Raw genomic sequence first — 22,292 nt, 5'->3', positions numbered from 1 at the left:
GTATCTCTGGGGTAGGACCATGAATAGATCCAGTATCTCCGGGGTAGGACCATGAATAGAACCAGTATCTCAGGGGTAGGACCATGAATAAAACCACTATCTCAGGGGTAGGGCCATGAATAGAACCAGTATCTCATGGGTAGGGCCATGAATAGAACCAGTATCTCAGGGGTAGGGCCATGAATAAAACCAGTATCTCAGGGGTAGGACCATGAATAGTACCAGTATCTCAGGGGTAGGACCATGAACAGTACCAGTATCTCACGGGTAGGACCATGAATAGAACCAGTATCTCAGGGGTAGGACCATGAATAGAACCAGTATCTCAGGGGAAGGACCATGAATAGAACCAGTATCTCAGGGGTAGGACCATGAATAGAACTAGTTTCTCAGGGGTAGGACCATGAATAGATCCAGTATCTCAGGGGTTGGACCATGAATAGAACCAGTATCTCCGGGGTAGGACCATGAATAGATCCAGTATCTCAGGGGTAGGACCATGAATAGAACCAGTATCTCAGGGGTTGGACCATGAATAGATCCAGTATCTCAGGGGTAGGACCATCAATAGTACCAGTATCTCAGGGGTAGGACTATGAATAGAACCAGTATCTCAGGGGTAGGGCCATGAATAGATCCAGTATCTCAGGGGTTGGACCATGAATAGAACCAGTATCTCCGGGGTAGGACCATGAATAGATCCAGTATCTCAGGGGTTGGACCATGAATAGAACCAGTATCTCCGGGGTAGGACCATGAATAGAACCAGTATCTCAGGGGTTGGACCATGAATAGAACCAGTATCTCAGGGGTTGGACCATGAATAGATCCAGTATCTCAGGGGTAGGACCATGAATAGAACCAGTATCGCACGGGTAGGACCATGAATAGAACTAGTATCTCAGGGGTAGGACCATGAATAGAACCAGAATCCCAGGGGTAGGACCATAAATAGATCCAGTATCTCAGGGGTTGGACCATGAATAGAACCAGTATCTCTGGGGTAGGACCATGAATATATCCAGTATCTCAGGGGTTGGACCATGAATAGAACCAGTATCTCAGGGGTAGGGCCATGAATAGAACCAGTATCTCAGGGGTAGGACCATGAATAGAACCAGTATCTCAGGGGTAGGACCATGAATAGAACCAGTATTTCAGGGGTAGGGCCATGAATAGAACCAGTATCTCCGGGGTAGGACCATGAATAGAACCAGTATCTCAGGGGTTGGACCATGAATAGAACCAGTATCTCAGGGGTAGGACAATGAATAGAACCAGTATCTCAGGGGTAGGACCATGAATAGAACCAGTATCTCAGGGGTAGGACCATGAATAGAACCAGTATCTCCGGGGTAGGACCATGAATAGAACCAGTATCTCAGGGGTTGGACCATGAATTATACCAGTATCTCCAGGGTAGGACCATGAATAGAACCAGTATCTCAGGGCTAGGGCCATGAATAGAACCAGTATCTCAGGGGTTGGACCATGAATTATACCAGTATCTCCAGGGTAGGACCATGAATAGAACCAGTATCTCAGGGGTAGGACCATGAATAGAACCAGTATCTCAGAGGTAGGACCATGAATAGAACCAGTATCTCAGGGGTAGGGCCATGAATAGAACCAGTATCTCTGGGGTAGGACCATGGATAGATCCAGTATCTCAGGGGTTGGACCATGAATAGAACCAGTATCTCAGGGGTAGGACCATGAATAGAACCAGTATCTCCGGGGTAGGACCATGAATAGAACCAGTATCTCAGGGGTAGGACCATGAATAGAACCAGTATCTCCGGGGTAGGACCATGAATAGCACCAGTATCTCTGGGGTAGGACCATGAATAGATCCAGTATCTCAGGGGTTGGACCATGAATAGAACCAGTATCTCAGGGGTAGGACCATGAATAGAACCAGTATCTCCGGGGTAGGACCATGAATAGAACCAGTATCTCAGGGGTAGGACCATGAATAGAACCAGTATCTCAGGGGTAGGACCATGAATAGAACCAGTATCTCCGGGGTAGGACCATGAATAGAACCAGTATCTCAGGGGTAGGGCCATGAATAGAACCAGTATCTCAGGGGTAGGACCATGAATAGAACCAGTATCTCAGGGGTAGGACCATGAATAATACCAGTATCTCCGGGGTAGGACCATGAATAGATCCAGTATCTCAGGGGTAGGACCATGAATAGAACCAGTATCTCAGGGGTAGGGCCATGAATAGAACCAGTATCTCAGGGGTAGGACCATGAATAGAACCAGTATCTCAGGGGTAGGGCCATGAATAGTACCAGTATCTCAGGGGTAGGACCATGAATAGAACCAGTATCTCAGGGGTAGGACCATGAATAGAACCAGTATCTCAGGGGTAGGGCCATGAATAGAACCAGTATCTCAGGGGTAGGACCATGAATAGAACCAGTATCTCAGGGGTAGGGCCATGAATAGAACCAGTATCTCTGGGGTAGGACCATGAATTATACCAGTATCTCCGGGGTAGGACCATGAATAGTTGGACCCTGGACCCTCAGCTATCGGTGATATCAGTACCAGGAGCACAGCACTAGGAGCCGCTCCAGGCTTTTCACTCTGTGGATGTGACATTTCAGGTTTTTTCCATGTGTCTCTGAACATTACAAACATCTGCAGTCACCTTGAACCCAAACCCAGAGGAAACAAAGAGAGAACTCAGCGATTGTTCCAGAACGAAACCCTGACAACAATGTCACACATGGAGGCGGAACATCACCAGAAGATACAGAGAAGATGGCGATTATTTATCTAGAGGATCTATCTGTGGCCACCGCTCAGCCCGGATCTCACGCCAATAGAAAATCTATCCATGTCCTCTCCTCTCCTCTGTCTCCCCCTCTCTCTTCTCTCCTCTCCTCTCTCTTCTCTTCTCTCCTCTCCTCTCCCCCTCTCCTCTCTCCTTTCTCTCTCTCTCCTCTCCCACTCTCCTCTCCTCTGTCTCTCTCTATCTCTCTCCTCTCTCCTCTCTCTCTCTCTCCTCTCCTCTCTCCTCTCTGTCTCCTCTCCTCTCCCTCTCTTCTCTCCTCTCCTCTCCCTCTCTCATCTCCCTCTCTCCTCTCCCTCTCTCCTCTCCCTTTCTCCTCTCCTCTCTCCTCTCCTCTGTCTCCCCCTCTTTTCTCTCCTCTCCTCTCTCTTCTCTTCTCTTTTCTCCTATCCTCTCCCCTCTCCTCTCCTCTCTCCTTTCTCTCTCTCTCCTCTCCCACTCTCCTCTCCTCTGTCTCTCTCTATCTCTCTCCTCTCTCCTCTCTCTCTCTCTCCTCTCCCCCTCTCCTCTCTCCTCTCTCTGTCTCCTCTCCCTCTCTCCTCTCCTCTCTCTCCTCTCCTCTCCCTCTCTCCTCTCCCTCTCTCCTCTCCCTCTCTCCTCTCCACTCTCCTCTCCTCTCTCTCTCTTCCTCCTCTCCCTCTCTCCTCTCCTCTCTCTCCTCTCCTCTCTCCTCTCCTCTCCTCTCCCCCTCTCTCCTCTCCTTTTCCCCTCTCTTCTCTCTCTCTCCTCTTCCCTTCTCTCCTCTCCCCCTCGCTCTCCCTCTCTCTCTCCTCTCCCCCTCTCCTCTCCTCTCCTCTCTCCTCTCTGTCTCCTCTCCTCTCCCTCTCTTCTCTCCTCTCCTCTCCCTCTCTCATCTCCCTCTCTCCTCTCCCTCTCTCCTCTCCCTTTCTCCTCTCCTCTCTCCTCTCCTCTGTCTCCCCCTCTCTTTTCTCTCCTCTCCTCTCTCTTCTCTTCTCTTCTCTCCTATCCTCTCCCCCTCTCCTCTCCTCTCTCCTTTCTCTCTCTCTCCTCTCCCACTCTCCTCTCCTCTGTCTCTCTCTATCTCTCTCCTCTCTCCTCTCTCTCTCTCTCTCTCTCTCTCCTCTCCCCCTCTCCTCTCTCCTCTCTCTGTCTCCTCTCCCTCTCTCCTCTCCTCTCTCTCCTCTCCTCTCCCTCTCTCCTCTCCCTCTCTCCTCTCCCTCTCTCCTCTCCACTCTCCTCTCCTCTCTCTCTCTTCCTCCTCTCCCTCTCTCCTCTCCTCTCTCTCCTCTCCTCTCTCCTCTCCTCTCCTCTCGCCCTCTCTCCTCTCCTTTTCCCCTCTCTTCTCTCTCTCTCCTCTTCCCTTCTCTCCTCTCCCCCTCGCTCTCCCTCTCGCTCTCCTCTCCCCCTCTCTCTTTCTACTCTCTCTCCTCTCCTCTCCCCCTCACTCTCTCCTATCTCTCCTCACCTCTCCGCCTCACTCTCCACCTCTTTCCTCTCCCCCTCTCTCCTCTCTCTCTCTCCATGCTCTCCTCCCCCCTCTCTCCTCTCACTCCTCTCCTCTGTCCTCTCCTCTCTCTCTCCTCTCTCTTCTCCTCTTTCTTCTCTCCACTCTCTCCTCTCCCCCTCTCTCCTCTCTATTCTCTCCTCTCTCTCCTCTCCCCCTCTCTCCTCTCTCTCTCTCCTCTCCTCTCTCCTCTCTCCCCTCCTCTTCCCCTCTCTCCTCCCTCTCCTCTCCCCCTCTCTCCTCTCCACTCTCCTCTCCTCTTCCCCTCTCTCCTCTCCCCCTCTCTCCTCTCCTCTCTTCTCTCCTCTCCTCTCCCTCTCTCTCCTCTCTCTCCTCTCTCTCCTCTCTCTCCTCTCTCTCTCCTCTCCCCCTCGCTCTCCCTTTCGCTCTCCTCTCCCCCTCTCTCCTCTCCTCTCCCCCTCTCTCCTCTCCTTTCCTCTCCTCTCCCTCCTCTCTCTCTCTCTCCTCTCCTCTTCCCCTCTCTCCTCTCTCTCCTCTCCCACTCTCTCTCCTCTCTCTCCTCTCCCCCTCTCTCCTCTCTCTCCTCTCCTTTTCCCCTCTCTTCTCTCTCTCTCTCTCCTCTTCCCTTCTCTCCTCTCCCCCTCTCTCCTCTCGCTCTCTTCTCCCCCTCTCTCCTCTCCTCTCCCCCTCTCTCCTCTCTCTCCTCTCCCCCTCGCTCTCCCTCTCGCTCTCCTCTCCACCTCTCTCCTCTCCTCTCCCCCTCTCTCCTTTCTCTCCTCTCCTTTTCCCCTCTCTTCTCTCTCTCTCTCTCCTCTTCCCTTCTCTCCTCTCCCCCTCGCTCTCCCTCTCCTCTCCCCCTCTCTCCTCTCCTCTCCCCCTCTCTCCTCTCCTCTCCCCCTCTCTCCTCTCCTCTCCCCCACTCTCCTCTCTCTCCTCTCCTCTCCTCTCCCCCTCTCTCTCCTCTCTCTCCTCTCCCCCTCTCTCCTCTCTCTCCTCTCCTTTTCCCCTCTCTTCTCTCTCTCTCTCCTCTTCCCTTCTCTCCTCTCCCCCTCGCTCTCCCTCTCGCTCTCCTCTCCCCCTCTCTCCTCTCCCCCTCTCTCCTCTCTCTCTCTCTCTCTCCCCTCGGTCTCCCTCTCGCTCTCCTCTCCCCCTCTCTCCTCTCCTCTCCCCCTCTCTCCTCTCCTTTTCCCCTCTCTTCTCTCTCTCTCTCCTCTTCCCTTCTCTCCTCTCCCCCTCGCTCTCCCTCTCGCTCTCCTCTCCCCCTCTCTCCTCTCCTCTCCCCCTCTCTCCTCTCCTTTTCCCCTCTCTTCTCTCTCTCTCTCCGTCCTCTTCCCTTCTCTCCTCTCCCCCTCGCTCTCCCTCTTGCTCTCCTCTCCCCCTCTCTCCTCTCCTCTCCTCTCCCCCTCTCTCCTCTCCTTTTCCCCTCTCTTCTCTCTCTCTCTCCTCTTCCCTTCTCTCCTCTCCCCCTCACTCTCCCTCTCCTCTCCCCCTCTCTCCTCTCCTCTCCTCTCTTCTCCCCCTCTCTCCTCTCTCTCCTCTCTTCTTCCCCTCTCTTCTCTCCTCTCTCCTCTCCTCTCTCTTTTCTTTTCTGCTCTCCCCCTCTCTCCTCTCTCTCCTCTGTCTCCTCTCTCTCTCCTCTCCCCCTCGCTCTCCCTCTCGCTCTCCTCTCTCCCTCTCTCCTCTCTTCTCCCCCTCTCTCCTCTCTCTCCTCTCCCCCTCGCTCTCCCTCTCGCTCTCTCCTCTCTCTCTCCTCTCCCCCTCTCTCCTCTCCCCCTCTCTCCCCCTCTCTCCTCTCCCCCTCTCTCCCCCTCTCTTGTCCCCTCACGCTCTCCCCCTCTCTCTCCTCTCTCTCTATCAGTTTGGCTCAGACAAGGATGCATTGGCCTTGATGCCGGGTGTAGAATATAAATACTGAGCGTTTCTCCTCATCTCTCAGACGTTGCTGCGCTGTAATGTATGAGAATCCCTCTGCCAGTCAGTGTTAGATTTCTATGTTACCTACAGCTGTGGGCGAGCACCCGGGGAACCTCAGATCCTTCTGTAGGAGAGGAAACTCTCTGACAGCTACAAACAAATGCACAAAGGGAGAAAAATGAGAGTTTTCCTCTCTTCTCCTGTAGATGAGATGATCAGGCTCTGGAGAGGAGAAAGAGACGGAATATTCTAGAGTCAGGCACCTGGGTGTGCAGGGGTTAATAGCCGGAAATTGGGCGGCAATTATCTGCTATTTTGGGTCATTGCTCAACAGTCACATTAATTACTTCCATGGAATGTTCTTCCTGGTATAGAAGATAACGATTGTCTGTGATATGATGGAGGTGGGAGTGAGCCAGCACAGGATTCTCTACTGTAAGAGCAGTGACCCCAGACTAACTCCCTGAGGAAGAGCAAGAGATTACAGGGCTAGATCAGAGACCCAACAACAGTCTGACGGAGAACCACATAGATGGATCACATAAAGACAGGAATCTACACTCAGCGGCCACTTTATTAGGTCCACCATGCTAGTAACGGGTTGGACCCCCTTTTGCCTTCAGAACTGCCTCAATTCTTCGTGGCATAGATACAACAAGGTGCTGGAAGCTCCTCAGAGATTTTGCTCCATAGTGACATGATGGCATCACACAGTTGCCGCAGATTTGTCGGCTGCACATCCATGATGCGAATCTCCCGTTCCACCACATCCCAAAGATGCTCTATTGGATTGAGATCTGGTGACTGTGGAGGCCAATTGTGTCCAGTGACCTCATTGTCATGTTCAAGAAACCAGTCTGAGATGATTCCAGCTTTATGACATGGCGCATTATCCTGCTGAAAGTAGCCATCAGATGTTACAGGGTACATTGTGCTCATAAAGGGATGGACATGCGCAGCAACAACACCATGACACCACCACCACCAGCCTGAGCCGCTGATACAAGGCAGGATGGATCCATGACACCACCACCACCAGCCTGACCCGCTGATACAAGGCAGGATGGATCCATGACACCACCACCACCAGCCTGAGCCGCTGATACAAGGCAGGATGGATCCATGACACCACCAGCACCAGCCTGAGCCGCTGATACAAGGCAGGATGGATCCATGACACCACCACCACCAGCCTGACCCGCTGATACAAGGCAGGATGGATCCATGACACCACCACCACCAGCCTGAACCGTTGATACAAGGCAGGATAGATCCATGCTTTCATGTTGTTGTACCAAATTCTGACCCTACCATCTGAATGTCGCAGCAGAAATCGAGACTCATCAGACCAGGCAACGTTTTTCCAATCTTCTACTGTCCAATTTCCATGAGCTTGTGCAAATTGTAGCCTCAGTTTCCTGTTCTTAGCTGAAAGGAGTGGCACCCGGTGTGGTCTTCTGCTGCTGTAGCCCATCTGCCTCAAAGTTGGACGTACTGTGCTCTTCTGCCTACCTTGGTTGTAACGAGTGGCGATTTGAGTCACTGTTGCCTTTCTATCAGCTCGAACCAGTCTGCCCATTCTCCTCTGACCTCTGGCATCAACAAGGCATTTCCGCCCACAGAACTGCCGCTCACTGGATGTTTTTTCTTTTTCGGACCATTCTCTGTAAACCCTAGAGATGGTTGTGCGTGAAAATCCCAGTAGATCAGCAGTTTCTGAAATACTCAGACCAGCCCTTCTGGCACCAACAACCATGCCACGTTCAAAGGCCACAAATCACCTTTCTTCCCCATACTGAGGCTCAGGAGAACTGCAGGAGATTGTCTTGACCATGTCTACATGCCTAAATGCACTGCCGCCATGTGATTGGCTGATTAGAAATTAAGTGTTGACGAGCAGTTGGACAGGTGGACCTAATAAAGTGGCCGGTGAGTGTATACAGTAAGAGCAGTGACCCGACAACTCCCTGAGGACAAACAGGAGACCACATAGATGGATCAAGCCAGGACAGGATTCTCTACTGTAAGAGCAGTGACCCAACACTCCCCAAGGAATAACATAAGACCACATAGATGGATCACATGAGGACAGGATTCTCTACTGTAAGAGCAGTGACCCAACACTCCCCGAGGAAGAGCAAGAGATCACAGGGATGGATCAGAGACCCAACAACAGCCTGAGGACAAACATGAGACCACATAGATGGATCAAGCCCGGACAGGATTCCCTACTGTAAGAGCAGTGACCCCAGACTAACTCCCTGAGGAAGAGCAAGAGATCACAGGGATAGATCAGAGACCCAACAACAGTCTGACGAAGAACCACATAGATGGATCACATAAAGACAGGAATCTCTACAGTAAGAGCAGTGACCCAACACTCCGCGAGGAAGAACATGAGACCACATAGATGGATCAAGCCAGGACAGTAATCTCTACTGTAAGAGCAGTGACCTCAGAGTAACTCCCTGAGCAAAAACATGAGACAACATAGATGGATCACATGAGGACAGGATTCTCTACAGTAAGAGCAGAGACCCAACAACTCCCCCAAGGACAAACAGGAGACCACAAAGATGGATCACACGAGGACAGGATTGTATACTGTAAGAGCCGTGACCTCAGAGTAACTCCCCCAAGGACAATCAGGAGACCACAAAGATGGATCACACGAGGACAGAATTCTCTACTGTAAGAGCCTTGACCTCAGAGTAACTCCCTGAGCAAGAACATGAGACAACATAGATGGATCACATGAGGGCAGGATTCTCTACAGTAAGAGCAGAGACCCAACAACTCCCCCAAGGACAAACAGGAGACCACAAAGATGGATCACACGAGGACAGGATTGTCTACTGTAAGAGCCGTGACCTCAGAGTAACTCCCCCAAGGACAATCAGGAGACCACAAAGATGGATCACACGAGGACAGGATTCTCTACTGTAAGAGCCGTGACCTCAGAGTAACTCCCTGAGCAAGAACATGAGACCACAGGGATGGATCACACAAGGACAGGATTCTCTACAGTAAGAGTAGTGACCCAACAACTCCCCCAAGGACAAACATGAGACCACATAGATGGATCAGGCCAGGACAGGATCCACACAGTGCATATGTTATATTCTAGGGTACAGTCATTTGTGGTGTCGGGAGTCTATATTATTTAGGAGCACAGTGTGCACATCAATGTTCTATAAGGGACTGGTGGATCAGTGACCTGTGACCATGGTCTCTATACCCCATGGGCCATGGAAGCCGTAATCTAAAACCTCCAAATCATACAAAGTCATCGATTTGCTGGAGAAAGGACTCGTACATGACCAGAAGACCCTAAACACATCATAGCCTCCACTTCTGAGCACGTGGACATCTCATACCTGACTTTTCACTATTCTACCAGTCCCATCAATCATGAGACTCTCAGTACACAAATAAAGAGGCAATAAGAAAACTAGATCCGTCAACAGCAGTTTCTGATGAGTTGGAGGAGATTTCAGGATTTCCGGGGGGGGAATCCATCCACCATCACATAAAGCTAGTAATAAGAGCGGAGGCTGAGGATGTGTCCTGAACCCTCTATACTGGGGTCACCAATTCCTGGAGTCTCCTGATCCATGTAGTGGGAAGATGTGGATTATCAGAGGCGGTGTAATAATAAGGACAGTAAACAGCCGCTTCTAGCAATATTTTATCATCTTGGCTTTAGAAGAAGGAATCTTCAGGCGGCTCGTCATAAATTAGCAGAACAGCCGGCTGAGCCGAGCAGAATCGGGGGCTTTGAAGTGACACGTTCTCATCACAGAGGAGGATATCTGCTGCAGAAGGCGTCACCCTCAGACCCATCACTTCTAGTTTGGGACATTAGAATAAAACATGCAAGAAATTGTTACTTAGGACAATGACAGCTTCACCTCTGACCTCTCACTGCAGGAGTCTCCAGGAAACATCAACCGATCTCTACCGGATTATTCTGTGGATTAATGAGAAACCAAGTACAATAACTAAAAGTTATATTCTGCTGTACCACCGGCTTCCTTTCTTTTTTCTTCTCCGTTCCTAAAATCATCCCATCCTCTCTGCCCTCCAAGCCTCCACCTCTTCCGTCTGGTGTTCTTCATCCTGTGTCTTCCTCCTTTCGTTTCCCTCTATATTCTTCCTTCCTCCTTCCACCCCTCTCTATATTCTTCCTTCCTCCTTCTGCCCCTCTCTATATTCTTCCTTCCTCCTTCCATCCCTCTCTATATTCTTCCTTCCTCCTTCCGCCCCTCTCTATATTCTTCCTTCCATCTTCTGTCCTTCTCTATATTCTTCTTCCTTCTTCCGTCCCTCTCTATATTCTTCCTTCCTCTTTCCATCCCTCTCTATATTCTTCTTCCTCCTTCCATCCCTCTCTATACTCTTCCTTCCTCCTTCTGCCCCTCTCTATATTCTTCCTTCCTCCTTCTGTCCCTCGCTATATTCTTCCTTCCTCCTTCCATCCCTCTCTATATTCTTCCTTCCTCCTTCCATCCCTCTCTATATTCTTCCTTCCTCCTTCCGCCCCTCTCTATATTCTTCCTTCCATCTTCTGTCCTTCTCTATATTCTTCTTCCTTCTTCCGTCCCTCTCTATATTCTTCCTTCCTCTTTCCATCCCTCTCTATATTCTTCTTTCTCCTTCCATCCCTCTCTATACTCTTCCTTCCTCCTTCTGCCCCTCTCTATATTCTTCCTTCCTCCTTCTGTCCCTCGCTATATTCTTCCTTCCTCCTTCCATCCCTCTCTATATTCTTCCTTCCTCCTTCCATCCCTCTCTATATTCTTCCTTCCTCCTTCCGCCCCTCTCTATATTCTTCCTTCCTCCTTCTGTCCCTCTCTATATTCTTTCTTCCTCCTTCCGTCCCTCTATATATTCTTCCTTCCTCCTTCCGTCCCTCTCTATATTCTTCCTTCCTCCTTCCGCCCTCTCTATATTCTTCCTTCCTCCTTCCGTCCCTCTCTATATTCTTTCTTCCTCCTTCCATCCCTCTCTATATTCTTCCTTCCTCTTTCCGTCTGTCTCTATACTCTTCCTTCCTCCTTCCGCCCCTCTCTATATTCTTCCTTCCATCTTCTGTCCTTCTCTATATTCTTCTTCCTTCTTCCGTCCCTCTCTATATTCTTCCTTCCTCTTTCCATCCCTCTCTATATTCTTCTTCCTTCTTCCGTCCCTCTCTATATTCTTCCTTCCTCCTTCCGCCCCTCTCTATATTCTTCCTTCCTCCTTCTGTCCCTCTCTATATTCTTTCTTCCTCCTTCCGTCCCTCTCTATATTCTTCCTTCCTCCTTCCGTCCCTCTCTATATTCTTCCTTCCTCCTTCCGTCCCTCTCTATATTCTTCTTTCCTCCTTCCATCCCTCTCTTTATTCTTCCTTCCTCCTTCCGTCCCTCTCTATATTCTTCTTTCCTCCTTCCGTCCCTCTCTATATTCTTCCTTCCTCCTTCCACCCCTCTCTATATTCTTCTTTCCTCCTTCCGTTCCTCTCTATATTCTTCCTTTCTCCTTCCGTCCTTCTCTATATTCTTCCGTTCTTCTTCCATCCCTCTCTATTTTCTCCTTTCCTCTTTTCATTTCCCTCTATATTCTTCCTTCCTTCTTCCGTCCCTCTCTATATTCTTCCTTTCTCTTTCCATCCCTCTCTATACTCTTCCTTCCTCCTTCCGTCTGTCTCTATATTCTTCCTTCCTTCTTCCGTCTGTCTCTATATTCTTCCTTCCTTCTCCCGTCCCTCGCTATATTCTTCCTTCCTCCTTCTGTCCCTCTCTATATTCTTCCTTCCTCCTTCCACCCCTCTCTATATTCTTCCTTCCTTCTTCCGTCCTTCTCTATATTCTTCCTTCCTCCTTCCGTCCCTCTCTATAATCTTCCTTCCTTCCTCCATCCATCCCTCTCTATATTTTCCTATCCTCTCCTTTCTGCAGAGAGATGAGATGTAAGATATGACTCGCCTGAAGCTGTTACAGCAGGAAACCCAGGAGATGAGTCATCGGGAAGAGAAGAATCAGCCACACCACAGGTGGGCATAAAAATGTCTCTACTGCCCCTTTAAGACCTGAAATCCTGTTAATACATGTGCTTAGATATCCTGCTAAGTAGTGATAATCAAGTTCAGTCCCACATTTGGTGTATTCAGCACTGATGACCCCCCCCCCCCCCCAATGCTTCTTGTTCATGTTTGGAAAATCGCAGCAAGTAGGTTGATGCCTTCTGAGAAGAAATGCAGTGACTTCTCAGATACCAGCGCTTGCCATTTTCAGCACAATTAGGTAAGGCGATGAGGCGGCTATTGTTAAGGACATTTAGAAATGTGAAATAATTTCCCTTTTTAGGGCACAGTGAAGAACTGCATTGAGCTACTGATAGGCTGCACCAGTCATAATACTATTATCATCATCCAGCAATATCAGGCACAATCTTATTGTATACTTTACAGTTTAGCATCATTTAGCAACATATTAAAGGCACAGTCTCAGTATAGTTTGCAGGTTCAGCACACCTATCAGTAATACATTGTAATCAAGGGAAAGGGGCATGGCCATGGCCGCTGCCGTGGTGGTGATGGAGCACTGCACATCCCTGCAAGTTATTGTGTGGAGCACTGCACATCCCTGCAGGTTATTGTGTGGAGCACTGCAACTTCCCTGCAGGTTATTGTGTGGAGCACTGCACATCCCTGCAAGTTATTGTGTGGAGCACTGCACATCCCTGCAGGTTATTGTGTGGAGCTCTGCACATCCCTGCAGGTTATTGTGTGGAGCACTGCACATCCCTGCAGGTTATTGTGTGGAGCACTGCAACTTCCCTGTAGGTTATTGTGTGGAGCTCTGCACATCCCTGCAGGTTATTGTGTGGAGCACTGCACATCCCTGCAGGTTATTGTGTGGAGCACTGCACATCCCTGCAGGTTATTGTGTGGAGCACTGCACATCCCTGCAGGTTATTGTGTGGAGCTCTGCACATCCCTGCAGGTTGTTGTGTGGAGCACTGCACATCCCTCCAGGTTATTGTGTGAAGCACTGCAACTTCCCTGCAGGTTATTGTGTGGAGCACTGCACATCCCTGCAGGTTATTGTGTGGAGCACTGCACATCCCTGCAGGTTATTGTGTGGAGCACTGCACATCCCTCCAGGTTATTGTGTGGAGCACTGCACATCCCTGCAGGTTATTGTGTGGAGCTCTGCACATCCCTGCAGGTTATTGTGTGGAGCACTGCACATCCCTCCAGGTTATTATGTGGAGCACTGCACATCCCTCCAGGTTATTATGTTGAGCACTGCACATCCCTGCAGGTTATTGTGTGGAGCACTGCACATCCCTGCAGGTTATTGTGTGGAGCACTGCACATCCCTCCAGGTTATTGTGTGGAGCACTGCACATCCCTGCAGGTTATTGTGTGGAGCACTGCACATCCCTGCAGGTTATTGTGTGGAGCACTGCACATCCCTGCAGGTTATTGTGTGGAGCTCTGCACATCCCTGCAGGTTATTGTGTGGAGCACTGCACATCCCTGCAGGTTATTGTGTGGAGCACTGCACATCCCTCCAGGTTATTATGTGGAGCACTGCACATACCTGCAGGTTATTATGTGGAGCTCTGCACATCCCTGCAGGTTATTATGTGGAGCTCTGCACATCCCTGCAGGTTATTGTGTGGAGCACTGCACATCCCTGCAGGTTATTGTGTGGAGCACTGCACATCCCTGCAGGTTATTATGTGGAGCTCTGCACATCCCTGCAGGTTATTATGTGGAGCTCTGCACATCCCTGCAGGGTATTGTGTGGAGCACTGCACATCCCTGCAGGTTATTGTGTGGAGCACTGCACATCCCTGCAGGTTATTATGTGGAGCTCTGCACATCCCTGCAGGTTATTGTGTGGAGCACTGCACATCCCTCCAGGTTATTGTGTGGAGCACTGCACATCCCTGCAGGTTATTGTGTGGAGCACTGCACATCCCTGCAGGTTATTGTGTGGAGCACTGCACATCCCTGCAGGTTATTGTGTGGAGCACTGCACATCCCTGCAGGTTATTGTGTGGAGCACTGCACATCCCTGCAGGTTATTGTGTGGAGCACTGCACATCCCTGCAGGTTATTGTGTGGAGCACTGCACATCCCTGCAGGTTATTGTGTGGAGCACTGCACATCCCTGCAGGTTATTGTGTGGAGCACTGCACATCCCTGCAGGTTATTGTGTGGAGCACTGCACATCCCTGCAGGTTATTGTGTGGAGCACTGCACATCCCTGCAGGTTATTGTGTGGAGCACTGCACATCCCTGCAGGTTATTGTGTGGAGTGTTGTTGCTGCAGGCTTGTTGCAGATTCTCCTAATAAAAGAACAAAGTTTTTATAAACTTTTTTGTAAAGTGTTTGTATCCTCTGCATTTCCCAGTGTGAGTCCCTGATAAAGCCGCTACCATCACGGCCTCCCCTGCACCATCGGCCGGGACACATGATGTACACCGGGAGTGCTCCAGGGAGAACCATATAGTCATGTGGCTTCCCCCTCTTCTTTCTGCACTGTGCTGGTCCTGATGAGTGTGGAAGTGGCAAACTCTGGGACAGAACTACCACGACATCCGTGACTAGGCCACACGCAAACCACCACTACGGTCCTAGTATCCAGTCACCACCATCACTGCCTCCAGCAACACCAGCCTCACCAGAATGACCGCTGCCACCATCACTACGGCAGCACAACCACCACCACTGCCACCACCACCACTGCCACCACCACTGCTGCCACCATCACTGCGGCAGGACCACCACTGCCACCACCACTGCCACCACCACCACTGCTGCCACCATCACTGCTGCCACCATCACTGCAGCAAGACAACCACTGCCACCACCACTGCTGCCACCATCACTGTGGCAGGACCACCACTGCCACCACCACTGCTGTCACCACCACTGCTGCCACCATCACTGCGGCAGGACCACCACTGCCACCACCACTGCCACCATCACTGACATCAACACCACAAATGCTGCCATCATCACCACCGGTGCCAAGACCAACCACCAGCACCACCACTATGGCCAGAACCACAGCCACCACATGGTGTGTGGGCCTCTTATCATTGATTGTCTTCTATAGATGTGTCATGGTGGCAAGTGATGAGAATTTTCCAGAGAGCCGCAGTAATGGAGGAGAGGGGGTTCAAGAGGTTTCGCATTAAGGGAATCTGTAACTCCATGGAAAACCCCGTATAATCAGGCACCTAATGGTTACATCCCCTTTATTGGGCTGTACTCAGGGATCTGGGGGTATCCCACAGAAATGCTCGATAGCTTGGGGATTAGTGGTACAGGACACAGATTTTGCACAGTAGTGTCATGAAGACGTAGAAGGGCGATGCCTGGGAGCGTATTGTGGAATTCAGTGGACAACTCATAACTTTCTGCATTGCTGCCGCCCTCCACCCGCCGGGCATCACAGACGGCAGGTTTCTCGGACGAGTAGCTGTGCGCCAAAGATTTCTGGTAGGAGGATTGAAGAGGCTACTGGGAGTGGAGTAGCCGCACCGTGTAGCCTCAGCCCCGGCTTCTCTACACCCCAGGAGCCTCTTTACATAATAGGGGAATAACAGTTATTAAAAGATTGCGGGGATGTGAGGATTAGCCCTTAAAAGGTCTGTCCTCACGTCCTATAGATGTACCTACCACCCGACAACCTTTATCGGTAGATCCGTGGTGGTGGGTTCCCTTTAGTCAAGTGCGTCTTGATGGTTGTTTCATAAAGATTTGTCTATTGAGCAGAGCGCTTCCTGTGGTCAGATGTTTAATAGTAAATGATAAGTGACATGTGGGATCCTGGGGTAAGGTTGGATTATTTCCGGGTGTTTTCTCTGCCCCCATCATTATGAATTATTAATCAGGTGAATGTGATATTCTCACGTCACGCTCCATATGTTGGATTCGCTGCGTCTCAGTCTCATTATGTTTTTCCGCTTTTTTCCTTTTGAGAAGGTTCTGCACTCGTTAAGTTTCCGTCTGCTGGCAGAACAGATAAACCGATCCCTCATCAGCCGCTAAAAGATGGCGGCACGATAAGTTCTGGCGGATGCGGCACTTAGCTATGCATATATTTCCATGTATTTTACATGTGACTTACATCAGACAGACTCCGATATGACAAAATATTCCCCGCCATCGCCTCATTTACTTCATATTGACCTAGATTAGATTTCTGGAAGGTTCCTCTATAAATTATGGATGCGGGACGTTCCAGGGACTTTGATTTGCTATTATTTATAGAGCTGCTCCGAGATCTGTAATTAGATGTTTTTGATTTATTAATAGACTCCTATTTCTGGACCTTCTGTGGTAGAACATCTCATGGGGCTATCAGAGCCTGCCCAGGGTGACCATCTCCTATCTAAAAGACCTGAAGGTGGCTCTAGGCATTGGCTACAGACGACTACACTGGGAGCTAAGCATTTCAAATACTTTAGGGACCACCTTATTGGGAAATTGGATGCACTAGTAGATGTACCACCACCAACCTGTACTGGGATGTTGGCCAACCTTACAATGGCTCATTAGTAATGTCTTGGTGCGTCTTTAATGGTTTATTACCGGGTAAGTCTCAGCAGTGCACAAGCAACAGATTACGGTCGGGTGCGGTGGTGGACCAGGCTCCCATCATCAGCAGATGCCAGCACATTGGGGCACATTTACTTACCCGGTCCAGTCGTAATCTCGCGGTGCGTTGTCTGACATTGATTCAGGTCTGCTGGGATTCACTAAGGTCGTGCGGCCGATATCTACCAAGTGTCTGCTGCTAAATTCGGCGTTTTTTCTGAATCCGTTGGGTTTTCCGTCAGACCCACCCCACCCCGCTTTCTGTCGCGTGAAAGCCGGTGCCGATATGCCATAATCCAATTGCATGCACCAAAATCCTGGGGCAATTTGCCGCAAATCGGAAAGAATCGGGAAACCCGACGAAAATGTGCAATTTGGACACTAAATCTTATAGTAATATACTGTTCTGTTCCTTCAGATTTTTGCTCTGTTCCATGCTCTGTGCTGGTGCACTCAGATTTCATCACTCCTTCTCATGGTCTAGTGTCTCACACAAACTGCAGCGGCGCCTCCCTCCTCCCTCTCGCGCCCTGAGGACTTCAGATGACACTATGGCCCAGATATATATGAAGTGAGGCAAAGCTGCCTTAGTGCTTTCAATCATAAAAATGTGAACTGCAGTGCGACCCTTGGCAGAACCATCTCATCCGTGTCTACACAAGATCCACATCTTCATTGGTGCAGGGATTATGGGAGCTGCAGCTTGATTGGCCGCTAACACAATTGGCTTCTTCTAACATGGGGGGAAATTCTAGTCTCACTCCAAAATTCAGACCAGATCACACTGCCACCCACACTGAAGGACCTCGATCATCATCTACACAATATGCAGGTACAGAGAGTTGTTCCAGGGGTGGCCCACAGATCACAAGCAGCCGACACATCACATTATGAAAAGAAGGAATGTATCAATGAAAAACTGGGAAAAAAAGATGGACAAAGATTCATGGTGGATCGAAACGTTGCTGCTTTTTTCATGTCCATGTGAATATTGGGGACAGCCTTCTTTATACTGCGTCGGATGATGTGGCCTTTCCTTATTTTGTGAACCCTGGGGTCACGTTATTGCCAGTTGGGCGTCCCTTACACTAGACTTATACAATCACATTAGTTGTGGCCTATCGCTTCTGCGAACAATTCCACATGGAAGTAAGTCATCGAGAGTGAAGGCTTCATCCAATCATGTGTGGTAAACGCTCCACTCATGTGCGCTGCTTGTGCCATGACAATCCACGGCTAAGGCTAGAAGGAACATTTGTCTTGCAATTTCTGGCTTGATATCCAGTGGGACATGTGTCAGGAGGAGAGTTGAGTAATCGGGGAAGTGGAGGGGCCTCACTGGAAGAAACAAGACTCTGGGACCCGGAGGTGCATCACCCTATGGATATGCGGGATTACCAGGTCCGTCGCGTCATCAAGGCTGTAGAGGGATGTTTTGGTTGTACTTTTTAATGGTAGAGGGTGTTTTGGATAGGGATCCTACAGCAACATAGACAAAACCATCCCAACACTCCAAAGTTGCTTGCTCAAAGGTGGCAACTATTGAGGTACATGTGAAATGTTTTGATATAAGAAATGCCTCTGTAAAACACTGACTGCAGCTGGTGAGAGGAGCAGAAGGACCGTGACTGAATGGCACCGGCGTTCCAGTGGACAATGCTTTTGGATCTCCATTTTCCACCGGCACGACAAGGCCACTCAGCTATTCTTTCTGCTCTTTCTCCTTGGTTCTCATCACTGCAGAGTGATTCCAGCTCTATGTCTGTAGATCCCTCCACATGGTGATGCACGGACTGCCTCTTATGGCTGCAGAGCTCCACCAGCTAGACAGGTCATTACTAAAGTAACTCCAGCTAGTCTCCTGGACAGCTACCCCATCCAACCATTTAGGCAACCTACCTCTAATCATGGAGTTCCCCTCATAGATATCTTTTGCTGTCACCTACTTCCCGAATGTAGTACCATATCACTGAAGGGTTAACATGTAATGTTGATATTAATGTTGCAACCTTTGTTACCTTTTCTTCAGAACTCAGGCTGGTGATTGGTTGGGGCTCAGCATGCTTTGGAATTAGCTCTACAAATGGTTATAAATGGGAGCTCATCCCAAGGCTCTGGGTCAGTCAGTATTCATTCTTCTTACCCAGTGTTTATAAAGTCTGCGTCTCTCCGTGCACTAATACCACAGAGACTGCCACCTCACTGCCCAAGCAGCAGTGCCAATTGGGCTCCAACTAGCCAGCCCCAAACCACTGGATTGAGGTACTCAACTAAATTCCAAATCCACATCCAACCAATCCACTGCTTTGTGTGTGCCTGCAGGAAGGACCATTCTACAGCCTGCAAGTGTGATCCCTGGCTGCCACTAACACCAGGGGCCTCCCCTGACCATCTGCTCAGGGATCCATTACAACACACACCAGGAGAGCCCAAGGGGATCCTTTATCTACATTGTGGCTTTCCCTTCTTCTTGCTTCTCCCTTCTGGCCCTGACCTGGACGAAGCCACCTGGTGCTAGGCCACAACTACAGGCCAGCCACTCTGGTCCCTGGGAATTCAGCTTCACTGTGGTCAGGCTCTGGTGGGGCAATGTTGCATCCCTACACATGGCGGAGCGCTGTATGTCCTTGTTTTCTTGGAAGTTTGCTCTCACACTCAGAACCTTCTTTTCATCTTTGCTCTAATTGGTGCTATTTCTGTCCATTTAATAGCACTTAAGTCATTCATCTCAAAGACTGTAATTTTGGAAATAATCATTCTTCTACAGTCACAATGAGGTAAATACAAGTCAAGTGAGGTCCCTGCTGTGCACCCACTACTAACGGCCAAAATACATAAGTGATTCCATTTTTACTGCAAAACACAAATGAAGGAGAATGAAAGATCCTGCAGGTGACCTGGGACACGGCGACGTCCTTCTAGCAGATCACAGGGAGGGAGCGGCAGCGCATGTGTGGGCGCTAGTATTGGCCCCTCCTGCTGATGGTTACACGATTATATCAAGAGGTGAGTACCCCCCCCCTTTGGCCTCCCCCTCTTCTTGGCGTGAAGGAACCTCTGAAGAACACTACAATCCGGAATGTTGTCTTCCGGCTCCCAAGACCTCTCCTCCTGCCTGAACCACTTCTAGTCAACAAGAAAGAACCGCTTCCCTCTGACTGACTTCATACCCAGCACCTCTTTCACCTCAAAGACATCAGAGGAGTCCGCCGCAGGAGCTGGAGGTGGTTCTTGTCCAGAGAAGCTGTTCAGGATGACTGGCTTCAAAAGGTAGACATGGAGGAGCTCAGGATGCACATGGTGGGAGGAAGGAGCAGCTTATAGGCCACGGGGTTGATGCATTTGGACCCAGATAGCGAGGACCAAGGGAATCTTCAGCCGGAAGTATCTTGAAGACAGGCACACCTTATCACCTGGAGAGAAGACTGGAGGAGGCCTGTGTCTCTTGTCGGCCTGGGTTTTGGTGCGAGTGGAACCCTGAAGTAGAGACTTCAGTGTTTGCTCCCAGTTGAGATTTGAGGTCTTGAACCAATTCCTCCATGACAGGAACATCAGAAGGCACTGACAGATGAAGAGGTGGGTGTGGATGTCGTCCAAACAGAATTAAGAAGGGGGTGGAGCCGGAAGATTCAGAATCCAAGGAATTATAGGAGAATTCCGCCCACGGCAACAGAGCGGACCAGTTGTCTTGTTGGGCAGAAACAAAATGATGGAGGTAGCATGGAGTCTGGATATCCCTCTCTACATGTCCATTGGACTGAGGGTGGTGTGCTGAGGAGAAATCCAATTTTACTCCAGAAGCAGGAAACAAACTGGACCCCCCAATCAGAGACGATGTGCTCAGGAAGTCCATGTAGCCGGAAGATGCAGGTGAAGAACAGGCTGGCAAGACAAGGAGCTGATGGCAGACCTGGCAAGGCACAAAATGGGACATCTTGGAGAAGCGGTCACCACTGAGGTGACGGTATTTCCAGAGGAAGAAGGAAGATTCATGGCCACGTGAGACCACGGGCAGCTGGGTATTGGTAATGGCAGTATTAGACCAGCTGCATACATAAAGAAAAAAGGTAGTCCAGCAGTGTAGGTTCTCAGCAGGTTAAAAGCATGATTTATTTTTCAAAAAGTTAAAAACATTCACTAAGCCATGGCAATAGAGAGTAGAAACATCTGACGCATTTCGATTCCTAACGTGGATTCTTAGTCATATGACTATGCTAAGCTATGGCTAAGAATCCACGTTAGGATTCGAAACGCATTTCTACTCTCTATTGCCATGGCTTGGTGAATGTTTTTAACTTTTTGAAAAATAAATCATGCTTTTAACCTGCTGAGAACCTACACTGCTGAACTACCTTTTTCCTTTTTGTATGTATATGGACTGAACCCGACTCAGCTTGCCACGCAGTGAAACAATCTTGGACAGACAACACCTCAGGTGAGCTGCTTTTTCTTCCACCCTTCTTTTTTTTCTATTAGACCGGCTGGTTTGAGGCTAGATGGCTTATTACATGCACAGGAAGTGCAGGAGCCCACAAAATCCCATTCATCAAATGAGGGCTATAGAGCATTGCACTCCAGTGTGCCCAGCCACACGAGAGCAGTGTCCCCAAGTTAATATCCTCTTTCGGAGTGCAGGTCAGACATAGGTCTTGCCAGGAGGAAGCTGCCGGAGATCCACTGGAACAGCAAAAACTAGTTGCCCGGAAAGAATAATATGCTGAAGAGGCGGTTCTTCCCCAATTACATCTGAGGCACAAGAGAGGGCATCAGCCTTGACATTCTCTCAGCAGGACGGAAATGAATCAAAAGATTAAAACATGAAAAGAAGAGTGACCAGCGGGCTTGTCGAGGATTGAGGCGCTGAGCAGTCTGGAGATAAAGGAGATTCTTATAATCAGTATACATGCAGACCGGGTGGTGAGCTCCCTCCAGAAGATACGCCATTCTTCCAGAGCAAGTTTAATGCCCTATGGAGTAATTCCTCTCTGCAGAGGAGAAAGTCTTAGAGAAAACCCTGCATGTAAAGGTTCGGCATCGGGCCCTTTCTGGGTGAGCACCGCCCCAGCTCCTACTGAGGAGGCCTCTACTTCCAGGTGGAAAGAATTCAATGTATCAGGCAAAGTTAGATTTTAATTTACAGAAGGCTTCTTCAGCCGCCGGAGGCCAGAGATGGGGATTGGCGCCCTTCTTGATGAGCGCCACAATAGGAGACACAAGAGAAGAGAAATGTGGGATAAACTGCTGGTAATAGTTCCCAAAGCCCAGGAACCTCTGTATAGCAAGTAGACCTACTGAGCATGGGCATTGAAGAACCGCAGACAACTTGGCTGGATCCATCTGCAGACCCCTATCAGAGATGATGCAGCCAAGGAAGGGACTGATGGGACTGGCTTTTTACAAGATTGGCGTGGAGGCGATTGGCTCTTAGACGACTGAGGACCTCACGTACATGGGACCAATGGGATTCAAGGTCGGCAGAGAACACAAGTATATCGTCAAGATAAATCACACCACAGGTATATACCAAATCCCTGAAGATA

At 49.7% G+C, this 22,292-nt stretch overlaps 1 protein-coding gene across 1 annotated transcript in view; it reads right to left on the bottom strand.

Moving 5' to 3' along the window:
• The window catches only part of LRFN2 (leucine rich repeat and fibronectin type III domain containing 2), a 544,365-nt gene that overhangs the window by 170,811 nt on the left and 351,262 nt on the right, over positions 1–22,292 (bottom strand). The window lies entirely within an intron of this gene.

This window comes from Engystomops pustulosus, chromosome 3, assembly GCF_040894005.1.
Source record: "Engystomops pustulosus chromosome 3, aEngPut4.maternal, whole genome shotgun sequence".
NCBI classification, from domain to species: domain Eukaryota; kingdom Metazoa; phylum Chordata; class Amphibia; order Anura; family Leptodactylidae; genus Engystomops; species Engystomops pustulosus.
Note: the sequence above shows the minus strand (reverse complement) of the source record. Positions and strands in the feature narration are given on the sequence as shown.